Source organism: Amblyomma americanum, chromosome 8 (genome assembly GCF_052857255.1).
Source record: "Amblyomma americanum isolate KBUSLIRL-KWMA chromosome 8, ASM5285725v1, whole genome shotgun sequence".
Classification (NCBI taxonomy): Eukaryota; Metazoa; Arthropoda; class Arachnida; order Ixodida; family Ixodidae; genus Amblyomma; species Amblyomma americanum.
Genome location: NC_135504.1, coordinates 51,212,262 through 51,234,077, shown reverse-complemented (window position 1 = coordinate 51,234,077; position 21,816 = coordinate 51,212,262). Strand labels below are relative to the sequence as shown.

Genomic DNA, 21,816 nt, shown 5'->3' with positions numbered 1-21,816 from the left:
ACCCGGTGTTGAATTTACCGTGTGCCATAATTTAGCCTGAGATTACCAGAAGCCTTGTGTTTGGCGCTCTTTGGCCTCAGACGCCCTGGCACCAAAAAACCACCACAAACATAATCATTTCTTTCTTCAATAGTCACTCGGTGACTATGCTGTGAATGAGTCATTGCCGACCTGTAAGGCTTCCACTGCTATCGAATTCAATGGCAGATTTTTTGTACCGAAGGCTGGTACTTGCATCCTAACCTCTGTGACAGCTGTTCTTTGCGATATATATTTATCAGCATTCGATCAGCGCTTCGCACAACCCTTTTCTAGACATCACGTTTCGCTCATTTTTCGCTATGTTGACGATTACCTATTTATACTGCACTTGACTCTAGAGGATATCTTGACGACGCATTCTGTGACATACTGGAAACACACGCATCTGTTTCTAGAGGCCTCACTTTCAAGCACGGGTTGGCAAGTGATAACTGCTTGCAGTACTTGGACCTTACGTTTTAATTCGCGGTCAAGCACATTTGCTTGTCCTACAACCCTAGGACTAAGAAGGCCCCACTGTCATTGGAAAGCTCGGAATACAGGCTTGTAAACCGCGCAAATATAACATAATGCAGCGCTTCCATACAGCTGGTTACTCTCTTCATTTAATAACCGGTGTATGTGAAAATTTATCGCATAAAGTGAAGGGCTGAAAAAGCAGGAACACTCTACGAATTATGATCTTGCGGGTTATGCCCTACATTATTCGTGTTTTGCATAACGGCACTGGGTCAAGATCGGCTTATCGGCACCGTGCACACTTAGCAGAGTGTCGGCGTTGATGACAATAGAATTGACATCAAGTGCTTGTTCCTCCCGAAAAGCATTGTTGAATATAATAGTCTGAGTCCGGGCGTTTTTCACGATACCAATACTCCCGATATTTTTGAGAAAAAACAAATTGTGCTAATGGTCCTAATGTCCATTTCTTCTGATGTGCCTTTTTTGTATTTTCTTCACTCCGTAACCGCCCGCCAACGGCTTACAGCATTGTAAATAAAAAAATAGTAGGCCTTATTGTAGTTAAGAAGCAGGTCAAGAAGTTCACCGAGTCTGTTTTGGTCGTTGTGTATAAACTTTGCCCCCCTAGTGCAGGTCTTACATTGTAAAAACTGGTGGGTGCTTCAGTTGAACATTGTTTCAGTCAACATTGTAACAGCTGCATACGTAAGGGCAAGAAAGTTTCATTGGAAATGCGACGTTTAAAAAACTTTTTGTTCGGATCGAAAGACCAAGCCGTGGGAGTGGTGGTGGAAGCGTTTCACAGCATGAAACGAACAAGTTTTGGCTGTGGTTATGGTGCTCGGCAGCTGACCCGAAAAACGCGGGTTCGATCCAGGCTTATTCGGTCGCATGTCGGCGGGGGACAAATGCCAGAGGCCCGTGTACTGTGTGATGTTAGTGCACGTTACAGATCCCCGAGTGGTCGAAAATATTCCAGAACCTTTCACTACAGAACCCTCGTAGCCCGAGTCGCTTTGGGACGTTGGACCCACATAAAGAAACCTTTTCACACGGTATTTCAACCATTTGTGCTTTATCTGTTAACCCGTTTATTCGCTAATGGTTTTTTATTTATTTCGTACATTGAGTTACGTTTTACTGCCTCACCACTACCTTTGCTGGATGTTTTTCATTCCGCAGTCTGCGTAGTCATTTCCTGTTTTATCGCCTCACTTTCGCCTTTACTCTTGACTGTTTCTTGGAAAGTGAAGAGAGAGTCTGCCATCCCTGAATCTTTGTTTTGATAGTTTTTTCTTTGTATGAATGCTACGTGGTGCGATTTCAGATTTACTTGTTGATTCGCAGGGCCTCAAGTAATAGACCTTTTCATCGCCCACAGCTTAAGCGCAGGTACGTGTTAGACTTTGCTGCGCATCCGCTGTAGATTGCTGTATGAAATCCGCCAATCAGAATGGTGCTGGCACAGTCCAGTGGATGAATTTCCTTTCATGGTGTAAATTGAGTCAGACTTATTTTGCGAGGATGATGGTGGTAAACTTTTATTATGACATAAGAGTTTTGACCCAACGTTCATGTTCCTACGGTCGATGACGTCAGCAGCCCGGTCCTCCCAGATGATGAGGTCCTCCAGGCCCAGCTGGAGTGGATCCGGCGGCCACTGTAAATTTGTTCATTAGATCACAAACTTCGTAAGCTCGGGTTTCGTTAGGTCGAATTCGACCAGGTCGACCTAAGCTTTGACGAGACTATGTTGAGCCAATGGGGTCGAGTGCTGAGCGACCATTTCGACGGCAAAATAGAACTAATTGAGAACTGTTCAGAATACCAATACGTGAGGGCTGAGAAAGCTGAACGATACAACCACAACAAATATGCAAGCCTATGATTGCGTCAAAGGATGTGTGCTTACCTTCACGTTTTGACAACTGAATCTCCGAAGTGCAAAAAACAAACATGTGAACAGCTTTGCATGCTAAAAAGTGTCATGACAGCGCTCATCTTATTGGGACGCAGGGGCAGACGCATGGTCCTGATGGTGAAACATATTTCATTCTCTGCACATACTACACGCAGGCCATGACATTGGCATTGCTCATTTGCACACACTCCAATACCATATAACAGGACCGGAAATGCACAGTCGCTGTTTGAGCACACCGCTGCCCGTATGCGAGGAAAAACCTAAGAACCCTCAACAGTTTTGGTATGTGATGTCTGCGACACAAGATGCACTGCAGTGCCACGCGATTGAATAAATACAGCACCGTGATCCCCCGCTCGGGTGTGTGCGAATAAACAGGCATTGTGCGTAACTGCTTGTCAGCACAGATTATAGTTTTTTTTTAAACGGCGCTCGTATGCTGAGCCTCTGTGCATAGGTCATGCACACGAAATAATGTGCTGTCTCTCAGCAGGCCGCTTTGTTAAAGAGCCTGAACAGCGGGCGCGCTGACACGTACACTATGATATTCGCGTTTCAATTCATAAACATGCCTGAGTGAGTGCAAAGAGGGAAACGAAAACGGTTGACATACCTATGAAGTTGATTCAGGCGCTGGAAGCCGCCGGTACCTCGGTTGGGGGCGAAGTACCACATTCAAAGAAACAGCAGCTCTGCGATGACACCAGGAGAATATGGTTGCTACAACGTAAACTGGTGATTACATGCTATTTATTACTGGTCGTCTTCCGCGTTTAGTGAAGCGAGTGTTTAAGCCAAGCGCAGCGCTCGTACTCCTGTGGTACAACGGTGGTAGTCGACTAACGCAAAGCATTCCCAAATATGTGAGCGCAGTATACTCCAGTATACGCACAAATCTACGCGCGCCAAAACTACGGAACGTGGCTCTCAGCTCTGCTTCAGCCTTTTGCTCCGGTTGAAGGCAGCGCTCACCAGAAGAGTTGTTTTTCAAATTACAATTATTTTTTAGGTGCCAGATGGCCACGAAATCTTACCGAGTGTGACTTGAGATGCTGTCACGTGCTATTTAATTCGATACAAGGTCCTTGCGCCATCGCATAATATGGCGCTTATGTGCAGTGTTCTATCTGCCGCGTGGTAACTCATCAGATTTGTCGTGGTAACCGTGCTTCCAATCTTGTTGCGGTTAGACGTAGGCAAGATGGAGAAACAATGCGCAAATACAAGGCCCGAAAACAATAGAAATATTGGGAATCTCTGCCGAGGCACTGTTTAAAATGGCAAAGTGCATAAAGTAGGCAGAGAACGTGAGAGCTAAATGAAGTGGTTGTTGCGTTGACGCCTGATGTGCAACCACAAAATCTTATTATTAAGGAACTTGGGAGAAACACTCCTGCCGTCACCTGCGAGCTTCACCTGTATTCTTTTCCATCTAGATTAATGAGGCTGTTCACGTTGAGTCTCGTCGCAAGGCTTAGCCAACTGGGTGGTTAACATCTCTATTCGATTCGATGTGATGTGGAGCGATTTAGATGTACCGTCTTTGCCAACAGTAACCAAGCCATGGTGGCTTGGTTCTTAGCCGCGTAACGAAGCACTTATGGTGGCCCTTAAGTTCAGAGTTTGTCTAGAGTAAGCTGAACCCTTGCCCACAGGTTCAGAGACCTTTCGATATGTAGGGCTGCCGTAAACGCTCCGCTATACTGTTGAGAAACAGAAACCTGCTGGCCGGTTACTTTTGGAAAAGGCGGTACTAACGATTTTATTTAAATCCAGCTAGCGTTTCCTGCATCAAGGGTTCTTTGTGATTCGTCAACAGTTCTTTCTTCCTTCGTACTAGCAGGCGCTGTCGCGTGATTATGAACAGTTTTTATAATTTTTTCCTCTGGGCCCTGGAAAATGGTGCCATTCGCAGACAATATAGAAAGAGAACTGAACTCACCGCTGAATTTCAGGCCAATGCGCTTATATCCCGGGTTCTGTTCAGAACTCGCGCTCTGCCCATGTACCACATCCAAATAGAAAGGCCAATCCTGTAAAAATTACAAAAAACGGGTTGCACCCTAACAAGGCACTGTTATAATTTCCATCACTAACACTTCACCGAGGCATCAACTGTAGGGGAGTAGGGCGGGTGGGTGTGAGTAGATAGGGGGTATTTATGGGTGGGTTATTTTTCTTCCTCAAAAGGTAAGATTAAGACCAGAACAGCATGGAGAGGGTATTACTCTTACCACGCAGCCACTTGTTGAGAAAGTCGAAAAACCTCGCCCACTTTTGGCAGTAATTTTAATCGATGTCCACATTGTGGCAAATGGCGCTGCAGGCGAGACGTTTTTAAAATTTCAAAGCGCCCTGAATACATTAATGGTAGCGCCATTCTTTGACATTGCAGTCACTCTCCTAATGCTTTATGGGCATTTAACACCATAGAGCGACTCATCTATTGAATTAATGCGAAAACATTAGATGACTCAATCTCAATTTCATGTCCGCAATACGTGTCTGCAAAATGTCTCCGCACTATGACGTCACAGCCTGAATGTGTGATTGTAATGCAATATGTCGTTATGAAGACAGATGGCATCATGCCGTTAGATTAGTAGTCACTAATTACAATAAAACATGACAATTAAGAAAATTAGTTATGGTAATGGCTATTGAATGATAACGATGTGGAAGTGATAAGTGATGTCATACCAAAATCATGTGAAAAAGACGCAGAAAATGTTGAAGTAAGGTTACAAAATGACATACCAAGGCCACACGACAAGATGATGTGAAAATTTCGAAGGAAACGACGCTAGTGTTTCTTCTCTCTGCAAACAGCTGAACCGCGCCGTTAGTGAAGGAAAGTGAAATGAAAGTTGGTTTAAGGAAAGGATATTAGGCCTGTATCACAATGCGCCATTTCTTTACCCAAAAAGCAATTTCCTTTTTTTCTCAAATTATTTATCTGCAGAGTTTGCGCGTCATTTGGAACCGGGTTTGGTTCCATATCTCCGCATACAACGAAGAATAATCCCTCCCTGACTGAAATCACAAATGCCATTGTACAAGTTCAAAAAAAAAAAATTAAAACACGTACTAATAGTATCAAAAGATAATATGTTCTTGCCTTTACAAACGCTGGTTCACATTATTTACTGTATATGCGCGTCTTTTCGTAGTTTATTTTTTTCCAGCTGGGATTGTTGCACGTGGGCTGGTTTATCATACTGTTCATGTAGGTATAGAGTGCCCTCTTTGTAGTTCCTTTGTGCCTCCTGCTTATATGTAGTATATAATCATGTACGTACTGCAGTGTAAATATGAAATAAAAATGTTTATGTTCAAATGAGATGCATAGTTTGCTCATATGGCCGTTTAAATACGCACCTTGGGGGGGCCATCCGCTCGAGGCTGTTTCCAGTCTTGGCCACGGACTGGAAGGAGACATTGGGCTGAAGTCACCTGGAAAAGGGATGACATCATCAAACAGGGGAAAACGAGACAAATAGGCATAAATTGAGGGACAAATAGGCACATAGACACACAAAAGAGGCCCTTAGTCATTGCAGGAGCACATGTTTTCCCATTTCGCCAGTGCGGGTCGCCACAGTGTTCTCAAACGTTTTGGGAGGCACGGGCAGGCGCGGTTTTGATGGCGAAGACGTGAAACACGAATGGGTAGTTTGTATTGGCGTTCATTTGTACATACACCGATACCATATCTCAGAAAAAGTGACCGTGAGGAATCCCTGACCAGAGATTTCCGGTGCCAAAGCAGACATCCATATATGTGCAACTGAAAATGAACAGTCGCCGTTTGAGCACATACCCGCGCATATGCGACGAAAAAATTCGAGACCCACAGCAGGTGTCTTATTTGATGTGTGTGGAGGCGATAGGTGACATACTCCAATGTCACGCGAATGGATTAACACAGCACCGTGATCGAATACTCGGGTGTGTGCCAATAAATGGGCACGGGAATCTCTCCAGTAGGACGCTTTGATAAACAGCCCGAACAAGGGGCACGTAGACGCGTACACTATGGCATCCACTTTTCAGTTCATATACCTGCCTGACAGAGGGGACAAAAAAGGCAGTGGCTCAACTTGGCTCACTCTGGAATTCAGCGCAAAGCAACGACGCTTGCTAAGCGTCTGGGACTCGTCCACAGCAGCTCTGCTACTCGCTCGTGACAGCTGTTCAAGTACCCACACGACCATGTGTCTATGACGCGGTATCACAAGTCTTACATCACCCCCATTCGATGTCATCGCGAGGCTTCACATTACCCCATCGGATGTTCTTAAAGTCAAAGGTCAGCCCAAAGGTCATCCAATGTCAAAGGCCAAAGGGCAAGTAAATGCGAACTAAAGGTCTTGGGTAGAGGTCAGGGGTCAAGGGTTTGACACCATAAGTGTACCATATATGGTCATACACGGCTAACGTGGTCGGGCTGAATTTCGTTAAGGTCATTCTCCGGCTTACGCGACGCTTTCTTTACCCTAGCATAGTGAAGCTTTTCACTACAAAAAATGGTCGACTTACGTATGAAGTTGATTCAGGCGCTGGAAGCCCCCGTATGTCGGTTGGCGAGGAGGTACCACATCCAAAGAAACGGCAGCTCTGCGATGAAACCAGGAGAATGCAGCTCTTACAACGTAAACTGGTGATTACATGATATTACTGGTCATCTTACAGGTTTAGTGAAGCGAGTGTTTGAGCCAAATGCTGCGGTCCTACTCCAGTGGTACAACGGTGGTAGTCAAGTGACGCACAGCATGCCGAAATATGCGAGCGCGTTGTACTCCTGTAGGCGCACAAGTCTACCCATGCTAAAACTACGAAACGTGGCACTGAGTTCAGCTCCAAGCTTTTGCTCCGGTTGAAGGCAGTGCTCACCAACACAAGATGTTTTTTGCAAATTCTAATTATTTACTTGGTGCCAGGTGGCCACGGAATCTTTCTGAGTGTGAATCTTTTTGTTTCGTAATTATGAACCGTTCTCTGGGCCCTAGGAAATGACGCCACTCACTGACAAAATAGAAATAGAAGCGAACTCACCGAAGAGTTTCAACCACAGGCGCTCTTATCTCAGGCTGTGTCAAATCGCTTCCTGCCCAGGTACCACATCCAGAAAAAAACGCCGCCCCTGTAAAAATGAGCAAAAATAAGGGTTGCAACCTAATAAGCCACTGCTATAATTTCCCCCACAACACTTCTATGGGTCATCAATTGTACGGAGCAGGGCAGGTGTGTGAGGGTAGATAGGCAGTATTTAGGGGCGGATCTATTGTTTCCCAAAAGGTATGACGATGATCGGAACAGCACGAACCGGGTATTATTCTTAACCCGCCTCCACTGGTGAAGTAAGTTGAAAAACCTCGTCCACTTTTGTCAGTAATCTTAATCGACGTCAACTGTTTGGCAAAGGGTACTGCAGGCGTGAAAGGGCCCTGAATACGTAGCCGGTATGGCTATTCTTTCACATATCAGTCACTATGCTCATAATTTATAATTTACAAGGTCTAACGCCCGAAAGTGACTCAGACTATGAGGGGTGCCGTAGTGAAAAGTTCAGGAAATTTCAGCCACCAGGGCTTTAACGTGCATTGACATCGTTGAGTGCACGGACCTCTAGAATTCCGCCTCCATCGAAATTCGACCGCCGCGGCCGGGATTGAACCCGCGCCTTTCGGGTCAGCAGCTGAGCCACTACGGTGGATGAGTATTGCTCAAAGCGGTTTAAACAGGACCTGTGCCAAACTTGGTGCTGCGAGAACACCTCAGGATTGAATTCACCAGCTGAAAGATGTAGTTGTGCAATGAAAATTACTAGACACTTTCGCAACTAAAGTGTTGAGAGGTGAAAGCCGGCCATTCTGTGACAACTTTCACTATGCCGTGACGACTTCCGGTGGATGTAACGTTCCACCATTCCCGTGTCTATATCGACGTCCGCACTATTTCGATGCAATTTGGACATTTTTGTGTATAAATAATTAAGTATTCTACAGTCATCAAACTTGGCTTTTAGGTTCATTTTTTCTCCGCTATATGAAGCATCCATTCTTTTTCTTCTATCTATTTTAGTTCCCGAGATAAATGTGTGACACCCTCTGTGAATGCACGGACGACAGTATGGGCCATGAAAGGCTTTCGCCTTAAAATTGGTTAAAGATTACGGTTGTCGGTAGTGCGAAATTTGAGCACAGCTCTTCCCACGCCACCTGCCATCTGTGGCAGGTACCGTGTTCCGCTGCTAGCTACGGAGCTAGTGTACGCAGCTAGCCGGGATCTTTCTAGCTGTCACCTTCAGGTTGTCAATTCCTCCGCTCTCCCTGTGGCTGTTGGAGTTTCGTTCTGCTGCTAATTGCCAACACGGTACCGGTCAGGTGGCGTGTTGCAGTGAATCTTTCAAACGCGATGGTAGGCTAGTATGTCGTGTTCAGCGTCACAAAGGAGCCCGTGGGCTATTAAAGGTAATGTCATAGCAGTAGAGCAGTCCAGATTAAGTTCATGTGCCGGTTGTAAAGCTCCGGCTCATTATCCTAATTATTGCGAACTTAAACACCACTGTGGGAGGCGGGAAACATGATTTACGGCGCCTAGGCGCACTTCTTGAATAGCAAAATCTTTCCCTGGAGCTGCGAAAGGACTAACAATCTTGTCTTCAACAATGCGGATAACCTGAATGCATCTCTGCATTATTTGGATCTTCGTCCCCAAGAGCTGCGAAAGGACAAGCAGTCTTCGACAGTGCGGATAACCTGAGCGCGTCTCTGCGTTAATTGGAACGTTGTTGCTGGAGCTGCGAAAAGGCTAACAGTCTTAACTTTGACAATGTAGATAACTTGAAGGCGCCTCTCTATTATTTGGATCTTTGTCCCTAGAACTGCGAAAGGACAAGCAGTCTTCGACAGTGCAGATAACCTGAACGCATGTCTGTGTTATTTTGATCGTTGCTGCTGGAGCTGCAAAAGTACTAACAGTCTTATCTTCGACAATGTAGATAACCTGAACGCGTCTCTTCATAGCACTCTTCGGCAGTGCGGATAACCTGAATGCGACTCTGCGTTATTTGGATCGTTGTTGCTGGAGCTGCGAAAGGACTAAAAGTCCTATTTTCGACAATGCAGATAACCTGAAGGCATCTCTCTTATTTGGATCTTTGTCCCTAGAACTGCGAAAGGACAAGCAGTCTTCGACAGTGCGGATAACCTGAACGCATGTCTGCATTATTTGGATCGTTGCTGGAGCTGCAAAAGGACTAACAGTCTTATCTTCGACAATGTAGACAACCTGAACGCGTCTCTTCATAACATTTTTCGGCAGTGCGGATAACCTGAATGCATCTCTGCGTTATTTGGATCGTTTTTGCTGGAGCTGCAAAAGGATTAGCAGTCTTATCTTCGACAATGCAGATAACCTGAACGCGTCTCTCTATTACTTGGATCTTTCCAGTTGTGGAGATGTAGCAGGTAACAGGCAATTGGTATTGTGTCAAAGGGCACAAAATCACTTCAACACCTATAGCCAGCGGTAACTAAGCGCTTTCCTGATATGGTTTACAAACTACAAAAAGCGGCTCCCGAGCAACAGGTTCGCGAAAACCAAGCGGTAGCGAGATTATTTTCCTCCAAGAAAAATAATCAGAGTGGCATTCAGTAGTACTTCCAGGTGAATAGCAGGGATCCAGCTCATAACGCGATATACGCAAATGGGAACACTTGTGCAAGGTGGAGTAAAAAAGTTACAGGACTGCACTAGGCCTACTTAGTAAGAGCGGAAACGCGAAAGCCTTTCCTTTTCCTCTCTTTCTCAATTTTTCATTTCATTCTTAGTATTATAAAAATTTTGTTATTTTCATTTTTAATCTGTTTTTTGTTTATTTTATTTTTATATATACTAAGCAATCCTTCTCACGCATTTACATGGTTTTTCTTCGATTCACTCACGCAAAACCTGATTCAAATGCTGCATTTATTTCTATTATTTCAATTTAAATCATTACCTAATTGTAATTAATCAACCAAACTTTTCCCATTTCAAGATATATTCATGCACTCCTGAAGGGAATCATATATTTGCACATATCCCCAGAACGACACAATCGTGCGGATAAAATCTGCGGACGAGTTTTGCTGACGCAACATAATCATATAATGCTTTCGCATCAATTACTCACGGGCATCAGCGGGAAATAGCAGAGGGGTAAAGGTACGTATACAGTCTATGGCAAAAGTAACCAGGCTAGACAATTTGCTTATCAGTTGTACATTGAAGCTATTATGCCAGCCCACAAGCTCTAAATCTTTGTATGGTAAAAAGCACCCTTGTCCTCACCTTCCGAGAACTTTTTTTTATATAGGGAAGGCGTAAAGGCTCTACTATTGGAATGAGAAGCAAACCATGCAGCCTGGTCACTTTTGGCAAAGGCTGTACATGCACTGCTTCAGTCGAAATTTTCCTTACCAGTTCTCTCCCGCCCTATCCCCGCTGGAAGCAGAGGGAATCCTGCTGATGTGGCGGGATAAGATTCACCCACGCGACGAAGGCACCACTGGTCGAGGAGGCGGCCCCGTTTGCGCTCCCGACACCGGCCCTTCTCCGGCAGCGGCCCTATAAGCAATTAATGATAAAGAATTATGCGGGGGGTAAGCTGCCGTCACGAAAAGTGGAAGGTTGTCGAGTAAAGTTGCAGCAGGTTTGTCTGGAGGTTCGGGTCGTTTGTAAATATTGAGGAACAGGCGAGGCACAATACATGCTGTCACTCAAGACGTAATGCGCTAAATTACACGTAGTAACAAAGGCATGTTTTCATCACCATTGTTTTCTCGTACCGTCGTCGACTGGAACTATCTTGGAGACGACACTGTACCAACATCCTGTCCCGCAAACTTCGCGCGCAGAGCCAACATCTATTTATTGTCACTATAGCACATGACCAATAAATATTACATACAACACATTGCAACTTCCTCTTTTGTAATGGCCCCCAAAAAGGGGGCTTTAAGGAAATAAAAATGAATTGATGAATATTCCATTTAGCCAACCTTTAATGATTCATTCGCAGAATTCGTGACAAATTACGGACAAGCTTTCAACAGCCTAAGTAAGTTTTTTGCTAGAGATCACTGATGTAGGCACCGTAGAGAGAGAGAGAGAGAGCGCCTGCGACGAAAGTGGCCGAAAGACTATTCGTACGTGACACCGCTACTTCATAGGAACCAGAGTGTGTTTCCGCGGTGTCAAATTCAGTGTAAGCAAATTGCCATAGTCATATGATCACGTGGTCGTACCACCACGTAGTTAAGTTCGGTTTGACCTCGCCCGAAGTTTTCACACACGTGTGCAAAAAGAGCGACAAGTACCGATTATCCTCATAAAAATCGAGGCTTTTCGTTCATTTGATAGGTACTGTATTCTTATGATATAAAATTATCGTTTTTAAGAACCTTATTTCGCTAAGACCTTTCTTTTCTTCTCACCTACGAGTGCCTGAGAAGATAACCCTCTCTTGCCCTGTCCTGTAGTCAAACACACGTTACTTCTCCTCAACTCCCCTTTTTCCTTGGAAATTGGTTTTGTTAGTGGCGGGCTCAACGTCCCAAAGGGACTCAGGCTATGAGGGACGCCGTAGTGAAGGGCTCCGGAAATTTAGACCACCTGAAGTTCTTTAACGTGCAGTGACACCTTACGATTTCGATGTGAATGAGACAATGACCTTCAATGCAGCACAAGGTCAAACCGAACTTAACTGCATGGTGGCATTACACAGGCTATAGTAGTATGACCACGTGATCATGACTATGACCATTAGATGCCAGACCTTGACTGCTGACCTTGACATTCAATTTGATCCAGTCTGCACCTGATCTTGACATACGACCTTGACCCTTGACCTTGACATTTGATTTGAGAGTGGAGACCATGCTTAACAGAGGTTTCGCTTATGTAACTAGGTTCAAGCCACGTTGAACACACCAGCCATTTTTGCAGAAACATAGGGGGGGGGGGGGGGGCATGAGGCAATCGCTTAAACTCACTTAATGTTGTACAGTGCTTAGTGAGAATGTGTGAGTTTATAGAGATGCTGAAGCGGAACAGGAGGTGTACATATATTTAGAATGTGCAAAGCGAGCGGGCCAGTCACTTCCACAACAGCCCAGTATCAATTCTGCTCACCTCCAGCCCATCCCTGTTGCACTGCGGCAGGATCGGTGTCGCACCCACGTGACGAAGGCACTGCAGGCTGCGCAGTCTGCCGCGGCTGTTGTTTGCACATCAGCCCCGCTGGTTCTGCTGGTTGAGGACGAAGCGAGAAAAATTAATGCTGGCTCGCTACGACTACCGCTGTGGCAACATGCACTGAGTGACATGCTCTATGTAGAGAAGCATTGTGATGAGTACCTAATACGATTATAGGCCAGTGAAAAAAGGAGTGGGCTGTCCTTTAGCGCACACCTTTTAATACAAGGGTGTGCGCTAGAGGAGAGTAGAGTCCATACTCCTTTCTGCTTAAAGTGTACAGCGTCGAAAAGGAAGCAGCGCGGGCCTCCACAAAACCGAAGCAAAAAAAAATCATTTGCACTTACGTCTCCAGATGAGCGGAAAGACAAAAGCTTTTCCCTGTCCTCTGTTCCTCACTCCGTCTTCATTCTTTTATTTTCTTGCCTTTTATTTTCCTGTTATTTACTTTTATTCTTCGTTTTCAATTTCGTTTTCTCTGATTTTCTGTTTTTGTTTTTATTTTATTTTCATTTCCATTTACAAATTTTAACTTTTTAACTTCGTTTGATTGAAAAAAAGTATGGTGGAGGTGCCATAAAAAAAACGTAAACCAATAAGCTCCTGCCTGTGCCAACCGTTTGATTGACAGGTGGAGCGGACACTTTTTGTACGTTTTCTGCACACGCACATGAGCCATGAAAGGCCTTATTTATTTATTCATCATGCCACTAAAGGCCTTCCTTCGAGGGTATAAAACGGGGGAGGGGGAGTCAGTGTAAAAATATATACAAGGGAACATCATTAACAAGCAGAAGAACAATAAACAGGCTAGGTATAATGTGGAAAAGCTAAGGAAGCACCTGAGAGTACAATAAGGAGCAGGCAGTAAAAAAAACAATAACAATTAGGCATAACGGAAAAGAAAAATACTGCAGTATACGTATTAGGCACGAAAAGAAAAGAAGTAATCGCAAAAGTACAGCAATTGAAAAAATAACGTTAAAAAATTTCGAACCTTTCTAACATTTCAAATTCCAACGTCGCTGCGGATGAGAGCAAGAAATGTGGAGGCGTTAGATTCAAGGCAACTATCTGTGCTTTTAAGTTGTTCCACTTTTATAATAGTGCGTGGTATGAATGGCTTCGCAAATGCAAGTGAACTGAGTGGAACCTTGTCTATGTGCCCCTGTCGGTTTAGCGCTATGTGCAGATGAACGACACGCGATGCGTTTATTTTTGTGTGGATGGTCGAGCCGCAGGAAGAAGGCTGATTGTGATTGTAAAAAATTATGGTAAAGCGAAGCATGGTGATACAGTTTATGGAAACGCGCTAGTTGTGATAGTTTACGGCGGTAAGACAAGTCTTGTAATCCGGCACGATTTTTTGAGGTAGTGACACTGGTATAATGTTAGTAGTCTGAGAAAATAAAACGCGCAGCATGGTTCTACAAGGACTCAATGTTAGCTATGAAATAGGCTTGATCATGACTAGAGGTGGCTAATGCGTATTCAATCTTCAAACGAATGAGTGCGGTGCATGCGAGTTAAATCCTACAACACCGCTGACATAGTGAATGCTGATCACACACCAGGCTGGGGCGCAATGATTTTCCGGCCCCTTTCGAAGGCAATGGCTTTAAGACTGCAATGTGGAGTGAAAAGTGACTGTAAGGCTACTGCCGTGTATGCTGCACAAAATGTTAGCGTTTCGGTTTACTACCATGAATGCTGGCTTGGGCTGCTGAAGCTTCTGCTTCGGTCGACGATCTACCTGCGCACCTATTGACGAACTCTGCGCCTTCCAGACGGTATTGTTTTATTTCTAATTGGAAAATAAAAGACCTGCACCTGCACAGATTTCAAATCCGTTTAAACCGATGGCTGCAGCAAAGTGGCTAAAAAGGTGCATGCTATAATAACATGGTGGAAATCATAAGATGCTTGTCTCTTACTTTCGGACGAGCTGGCACGTCTCGCTCTTGCAATGCTTAGCGAGAACACAGACACACCACAGCTGAGTGTGCTTAGACTTTTTGTTGGTTTTCCACTCGCTCGAATGTTACAAGATTGGAGAGGACAATTCAGCTCCGCCTTAAGTGTATGACCCGTTATCGTAGCGTGTTAGGCTTTTTCTGTGAGCAGCATTTTCTGGACGCATTTTTCATTTTTTTCTTCAATTGCTTCAATAATAAATTAATAAATGACACTGTAAATTTTATTAAGCATTTATTATGAAATTTTATGAAGCATTGGCTTTTGATTCTGAGCATTTTGACACCTTAGAACTTTTTCTTCGATTTATTTTTTCACTTTCTCATTTTTTTAATTAACCTATTACACTAATATCGTTCGTTAATTCAGCATCGCTTATCAACACCAATCAACCGTGTGGCACTAAAACTGCTAATTGCCATGATACTATTTTTATTAATCAGCCCCCGATTGTTTCCGACACGTGGTGCCGACTATACGACGCTGATGGCTTTTCGACCGAACGAGCTGTATACGCTGTCCCTCAAAATTTGGCATTATGTCGACAGCTAAGCAACGGATTTTCCAGGGTTTTTCTGTTTGTTGTACCAGAGAAAATAGCGCAAAAAAAAAGAACACAAGTGGAGGGTTTCGCTGCAAATTGGGCACTACAGCAAAAAGTATGACATCGACTGGAAGACCTTGAAATAAATGTTCGCTCAACTGAAATTTGATATCTCAATTGAAATTTTGCTATATCTAAATGAATACGTGGCTACACATTTTGATCTTCTTCGGGTTGGACTGCACGTTATTTTCACCGCGTTGAAAATTAAGCCTTAAGAGCAGAGAAAGCAAATGCCTTTATTACTATAACCACTGTAGAAATTTTGCTATATCTAAATGAATACGTGGCTACACATTTTGATCTTCTGCGGGTTGGTCTGCACGTAATTTTCACCGCGTCGAAAATTAGGCCCTAAGAAAAGAGAAAGCAAATGCCTTTATTACTATAACCACTGTAGAAATGTTTTGTGCGGAAATTTCTACGAGCGCATTAGCGCGCTCCTCGCTAAAACTCTAAACAGGTCCTGGTTCTCTCGCGGTGAGTGCGAGTAACATTTTCTCACACAGGAGAGTGACAATGTCCTTCTAAATCACGAAGGTTTGGTTTTGTTTATGAGGGTTTAATGTCCCAAGGCAACTCAGGCTATGAAGGACGCCATAGTGAAGGTCTCCGGCAAAATTTCGACTACCTGGGGTTCTTTAACGTGCACTGAGAACGCAAAGTAGACGGGCCTCTTTGATTTCACCTCCATCAAAATCCGACCACCACGTTAATCACTAACATGAGCTTTTCCTCTCGGCACTGTTTTATCTAGGTAACCACATACTCACTATCGCATCTTTGGCTTGGTCTTGAGCGGGCTGCAGGGACCGACGGAGTAACGCAACATGGTGCCGTGGTCGCTCGCTGTTCGGATGCATATCTCCAAGCTGGAATGTCGGAGACGCATGACCCAACGGCACAGTGCTCCACCAGCTTCCGCTGAAGGCAGTTTCCATGACAACGAAGTGGCAGCGCCTGATCCAGACCTGTAGGAGCACAGCCATTCAGGGGAGCATGTTAGGCTGTATGACTGTTCGTTTTACTGGTTTTACGGGGCATCACGTTGCAAAGCGACTCAAGATGTGAGGAACACCGTAGTGGAAGGCTCCGGTTAATTTCGACCACCGGGGTTCTTTAATGTGCACTGTGACAGCACAGTACACGTGCCGCTAGCAATTCACCTCCTGCGGTTTCCGCTACAGTAGCCGAGCACCATAACCACTGGGCCACCACTTCCAGCTTAGGCTGCATGTTTGCATGTTATTATTTCCTCTGCGTAGGCGATTAGGCATTAAAAAAAGCATTCAGTACTGTCGGTTGTCTAAAGCGCACTGGATAACGCCTAATTGCAGATCTACAATTGCAGATAAAATTGATATAAAAGTTACAATTGTAAATACGACAAGGTTCCGAGGTCAAAAGTAAAACTGGCTGTTCGCTCGGTTATTCTTAGCGATGAGAATAGGGCATTATTCAGATATGCATTTGGGAAGAACTGGGAAATGCACAATATTGAATAAGCGGTTGATAAAAAAAGACAACCGATGGTCTCTTAGGATAACGTAATGGATTCGAAGACAAGGCAGTCGTCTCAGGGTGTGGCGAAGAATCATGTTGGTGGACGAGATTAGAAGCTTTACGGAGAGGAGAAAAACAGAAATTAAAAGTCTTTCACATTTTCGCTCTTAAATAGACATAAGTGCAAACCTGCAATTTTTCATTTATGCATGGGTTGGGGCTACAGCTCCCCTTCGCTAGATCACAACACTGCTTAGTGCGCGGAAACAGTTACCGTGGAAAGTGGCGATGCAAAGTTGTTCTGTGTAGTGGGGCGTCACCTCCGGTGCTCAAATTAAATACAACAAAGAATTCAGTTAGTTCGTTTTGAAGAGAAGATTGGCCCCGTATGTGTCTCACCAATGTTGCACACTTTAAGTGCGCCGTCATGCAAGGGAAGAAAGAGGCTGCGAAATAGGAGCAGGAAATTACATTTAAGGCAGCGAAAAAAGGAGGTAACCGCAGCACGAGGAATTTTTCCGCTCCTGTAGCAAGACTGTGGAAAGTTTTGTGGAACAACATATCTAGTAGGTCGCCTTAACTACTGTCACGGCTGCTCTCATATCCTTCATACATTTTGTTTCATGTTAATGAATAAAGCCCCAGGCAAAATGTGATCGCAGGCAATGAATGTATATATGTGAGGAGGGAACCACTACGTGATTCGAGCAGGGAGTCCATACTCTGTAGAACGCGACAGAAGGTTTGTTTCTGAAGAAAGCGTGAAAGAGACAGATCGCACACTGCGGGGAGTTTGTACCACGGAGGAAGTAGTTTGGGCTTGTGTGCCGTGACGGGTAGCGTTTCCAGTAACTCGAGTTCAAAGCATTTGTCCTCAAATCACATTAGTAATGTAATGTCTGCTTATTGGTTATTACTGAATACCGATCTGGACGTGCACTGGGCGACTACAAGAGGTGATCTAGAAGTGATCTAATTCTATGGACGTACGCGCATGTCAGCAGAGCTCTTTAATACTCAAGGTGAGGCTCATTGTTATCAACCAAGGGTAATTACGGGTGACGTCCTGTACGCACCTGTAGCAAGATGCAGTCCCAAGTTGTGCACTGGGTCTGGCTCTCAAAGCATTTGTCCTCAAATCACATTAGTTATGTCCTGTCTGCTTGTTGTTTATTACTGAATATCAATCTGGACGTGCACTGGGTGACTACAAGAGGTGATCTGGAAGTGATCTAATTCTATGGACGTACGCGCATGTCAGCAGAGCTCTTTAATACTCAAGGTGAGGCTCATTGTTATCAACAAAGGGTAATTACGGGTGACGTCCTGTACGCGCCTGTAGCAAGATGCAGTCCTAAGTTGTGCACTGGGTCTGGCTCTCAAAGCATTTGTCCTCAAATCACATTAGTAATGTCCTGTCTGCTTGTTGTTTATTACTGAATATCAATCTGGACGTGCACTGGGTGACTACAAGAGGTGATCTGGAAGTGATCTAATTCTATGGACGTACGCGCATGTCAGCAGAGCTCTTTAATACTCAAGGTGAGGCTCATTGTTTTCAACAAAGGGTAATTACGGGTGACGTCCTGTACGCGCCTGTAGCAAGACGCAGTCCCATGTTGTGCACCTGGTCTAGCTCTTTCACACAAGACAATCTCGTTGATCCCCACATCTAAAATCCCGTAATCTAAATGTAGAATGTTCTAGGTAACAGTAAGCGTGTAACTCAAGTGTTTTCGAAAAAACTTGGGCTACACATTTACTGTTACACATTTACTCTTCGAAGAATAGGGTATACAGTTAGCCATATGCAATACACTGGTTGAAAGTTCGCTCACAGTCGACAGCTCTCTCCCGCCGCAGCAGCTCGGCATCAGGTGGGCGCGGCTGTCGGCGAGGCGACTTGCACCCACGTGACGAATGCACTTCAGATTTGTCAGCCGGCCACGTTCTTCGTCCGACACTGGTACCGGCCTCGCCACTGGTTCTTGCAGCTTCAAGAGAAGGAAGCTACTTTTGAAAACAACCATTAACATGGGAAAATGAAAGCTGGCATCTTTAAAAGTGACAGGATATGGTAGTAAAGTGTAAAGTGTAAAGATATGGCAGTAAATTGAAGAGCAAGAAGCCATGCTGCATGTTTCAATTGGTACAGATCCAGCTTTATTGGACTTCTAATTGTGAGAAAACTTTGCAATATTGAAAGATACTGTTACAGACATACTGATCAGAATTATTTCACGTTTCTGGTTGATTGGTTATCAGAGCTTAACGTCCCAAAGTGCCTCAGGCTGTTTGGAACGCCGTAGTGAAGAGCTCCAGGAATTTCCACCACCGGAGGTGATCTAACGCGCACTGGCATTGCACAGTACAGGGGCCCCAAGAATTTCGCCTCCAACGAAATTATACCGCCGTGGCCGGAATGTTATATTAGTTTGATCCTAAGACTCTGATTTTAATGAGCGATCGTTTAGTGCCCAGGATCACAAAAAGGCGCAATGAAAACAATGTTTAATGCATGGTTTTTTCATCTGATGAGCAAGGACTGTAATAAGTTGTTTTTGCAGTTTACCCTTATTAGTCATTTTACAGCAGTTGAAATAGCAACATTCAAGCTCTCAACATTCAAGCCATGGAATTTATCAACTTTTATTGAACCGTCATAGAAGAATATGTTTCATTTACTGGAAAGATGGCGCCTTCAGCTCACCTTCTATCTCTGCTTGTTCTTCATTTCTGTGTGTTTTATATGGCGATAGCGGCATAGGAGAATAGCAAGACATCTAAAATCGAACGTTGTTAAAACGTCGGCTCCTTCACAAATGGCGCACAGAGGATATCTAAATTTAATATTATGCTCAAAATACTGATTTCCGGAATGAAATAACTGCAAGACTTCGAGAATAATAGCTCGAGATTCCAAAAATGTCGTTCTTAGAAGAATTGTTATTTTTTTGTTTTTCGCTAAGACAGGCGTTTTCTTAAAACTGCCAGCGAAAACAGATGGGGTGCATTTTGGACAATAAATAGCAGACAGCTACAAATGTCCTAAGGCGGATCTGTGCATATATTGAGCATTATAGTGCATTCTTACGACGTGCAGAAAAATTTGCGTTCATAAGCAACTGACCGTTGAAAAATGCGCTCGACAGTACTGCTAACCGAATATATTTGTCCTGAAAGAACAATAGCAGGCGATATATGGTTGTAGACAGCAATATCGTAAGCCTAATCCTGTTTGAGTCTTATGGCGTTGATATCGCAATCTGTAAATGCGTGAACTTGTAGAACCCTTTCTAGGGCGGCGCCGACAACCCGGCTAGCGCGCGCCACCCTGCGAAGAGAATAAAGACGGCACCTGGTCGCGGCTCGTGCAGCCATGGCTGGCAGTTCTGTTCTGGTGTCAGCTCGTAGCAGTGGTCTCGTTTCCTTCGCTCCTGAGAAGTTAAGCCTACAAACTCATATCCAATAACAGTACGGACATGCGCACTACTGGCTCCATCCCGCTGGTCCCTGTTGTCAGTTGCCCCAAAGCAGTGCCCCTGCCCAAAACAAAGATAAGCGTCACAAGCAAAAATCCTGCACCTGCTAGGCACTGGCAGGCTCAAACAAGTGAAAAATAAACAGGGCGGAAAGAAGGCCGAAAGTAGAATTTTTGAATCGAAAGATAATTGGAAAATTAAGACTGTGCCACGGTCTCCACGACGCCTCCATGACCACATAGAGATGATGAATTCTGCGCACGAGCAGATCTATTAGTGAAGGAAAAACTTTATATGAAGTAAGACAAAGATGCAAAAAAAAAATGAAAAAGGGTGAAACGGAAGAAAAAGACATGTAAAAATGAACACAAAAGAATGTATCCAGGAAGACTAATGAAGGGCAGGAGGTGACGTTCGAAATGGCAACTGTAGGAGTACAAAACAGTTGGGGAAAAGAGGACGTTACAAAGAACAAGAAAAAGTAAATGATGGTTCATTGGCATAGTTAGACAAATGCGAGTTAGGTGAGCTAGCAGCCCGGTTTTCACTTCGGTTCCGGTGTTCAGATCCTGTGTTCGCGGATATCTGTTGTTCGGATATATGCGCAATTGGTCTTGCTGTAGATTCATAGACACCTGGGAGTCTTCCTACCTCTCCTGGCGAGTGGCGCAGCTCTCCTGGTGAGTGGCGCTGCCGTCAAGCGATGCGCCACTGCCCTTTTGTGGCAGGCGCTGCCATCGGTGGGGCTTTGGTTTGGTTGCGACCCAGATTGCTCCTCCCGAGCAGTCTCGCATGATTATGGTTTTTGGGGGTTTAACGTCCCAAAGCGATTCAGGCTATGAGGGATGCCGTAGTGGAGGGCTCCAGAAATATCGACCACCTGGGGCTGTGAAGTAACGTCGTCCATTTGTTTCGAACGTGCAAAGACTTGCACAATCCGCTCTTCATTACGCATTCAGAAAAGCGCACGCACCCGGCCAGTGTAGTGGAATAAACGCTGCGATGAATTAGTGGAGGGGAGCATTGCGACCGTCCACCACGGAGGTATACTCCACAACGGGGAGAGGTCCACGTAGGCAGTGCTGCGGCAGGATCATTTTACATAAGCCTCCACCTTGTCAAGAAATTCCACTGAATATGAAGAAGCACATCAGTCATTAAGGTGCACTGTTTTGGCGCTAGTCCTAACGACCCCTCACTGCCCCCTTCTTCCCAATACGCGCAGACAGCACTGGAATGATCTCGAAGGTAGTGTCCATTGGTTATCTACCTAAGATCTGTTTCTAAATGAACACCGATAAAGAAACTGCAGTTCCCCTGCACTGAATGGCCACCATGGTGTTTTCCTCAGTACCGGTTAATCTTCTTAAATTGATTTTCATGCGCTCCAGAAACACTCTCAGCATGAAAACGGAACTTATTCCTCTTGGAAAGACTTTAAATAAAAAGATCGGACAGAAATGCATTTCATTCGGCCATTTCTCTCATCTAGTGCTGAGATTGGGCGCTACCAACGAGAACCCACCAAACGCATAGGCAGTGGAAGCTAGCATTCACTTGTTGCTTTGCTGGGGCAGCACACA

General features: G+C 44.7%; 1 long non-coding RNA gene across 1 annotated transcript; it reads right to left on the bottom strand.

Annotated features, from left to right (window-relative positions):
- Positions 1 to 5,812: 5,812 nt before the first annotated feature.
- LOC144101199 (uncharacterized) lies at positions 5,813 to 11,024 on the bottom strand. The gene is made up of 4 exons (XR_013307956.1): positions 10,895 to 11,024; positions 7,484 to 7,571; positions 6,968 to 7,045; positions 5,813 to 5,881 (listed from the first exon to the last, which is right to left on the bottom strand). It is a non-coding gene; the product is annotated as an uncharacterized LOC144101199 (long non-coding RNA).
- Positions 11,025 to 21,816: the final 10,792 nt, after the last annotated feature.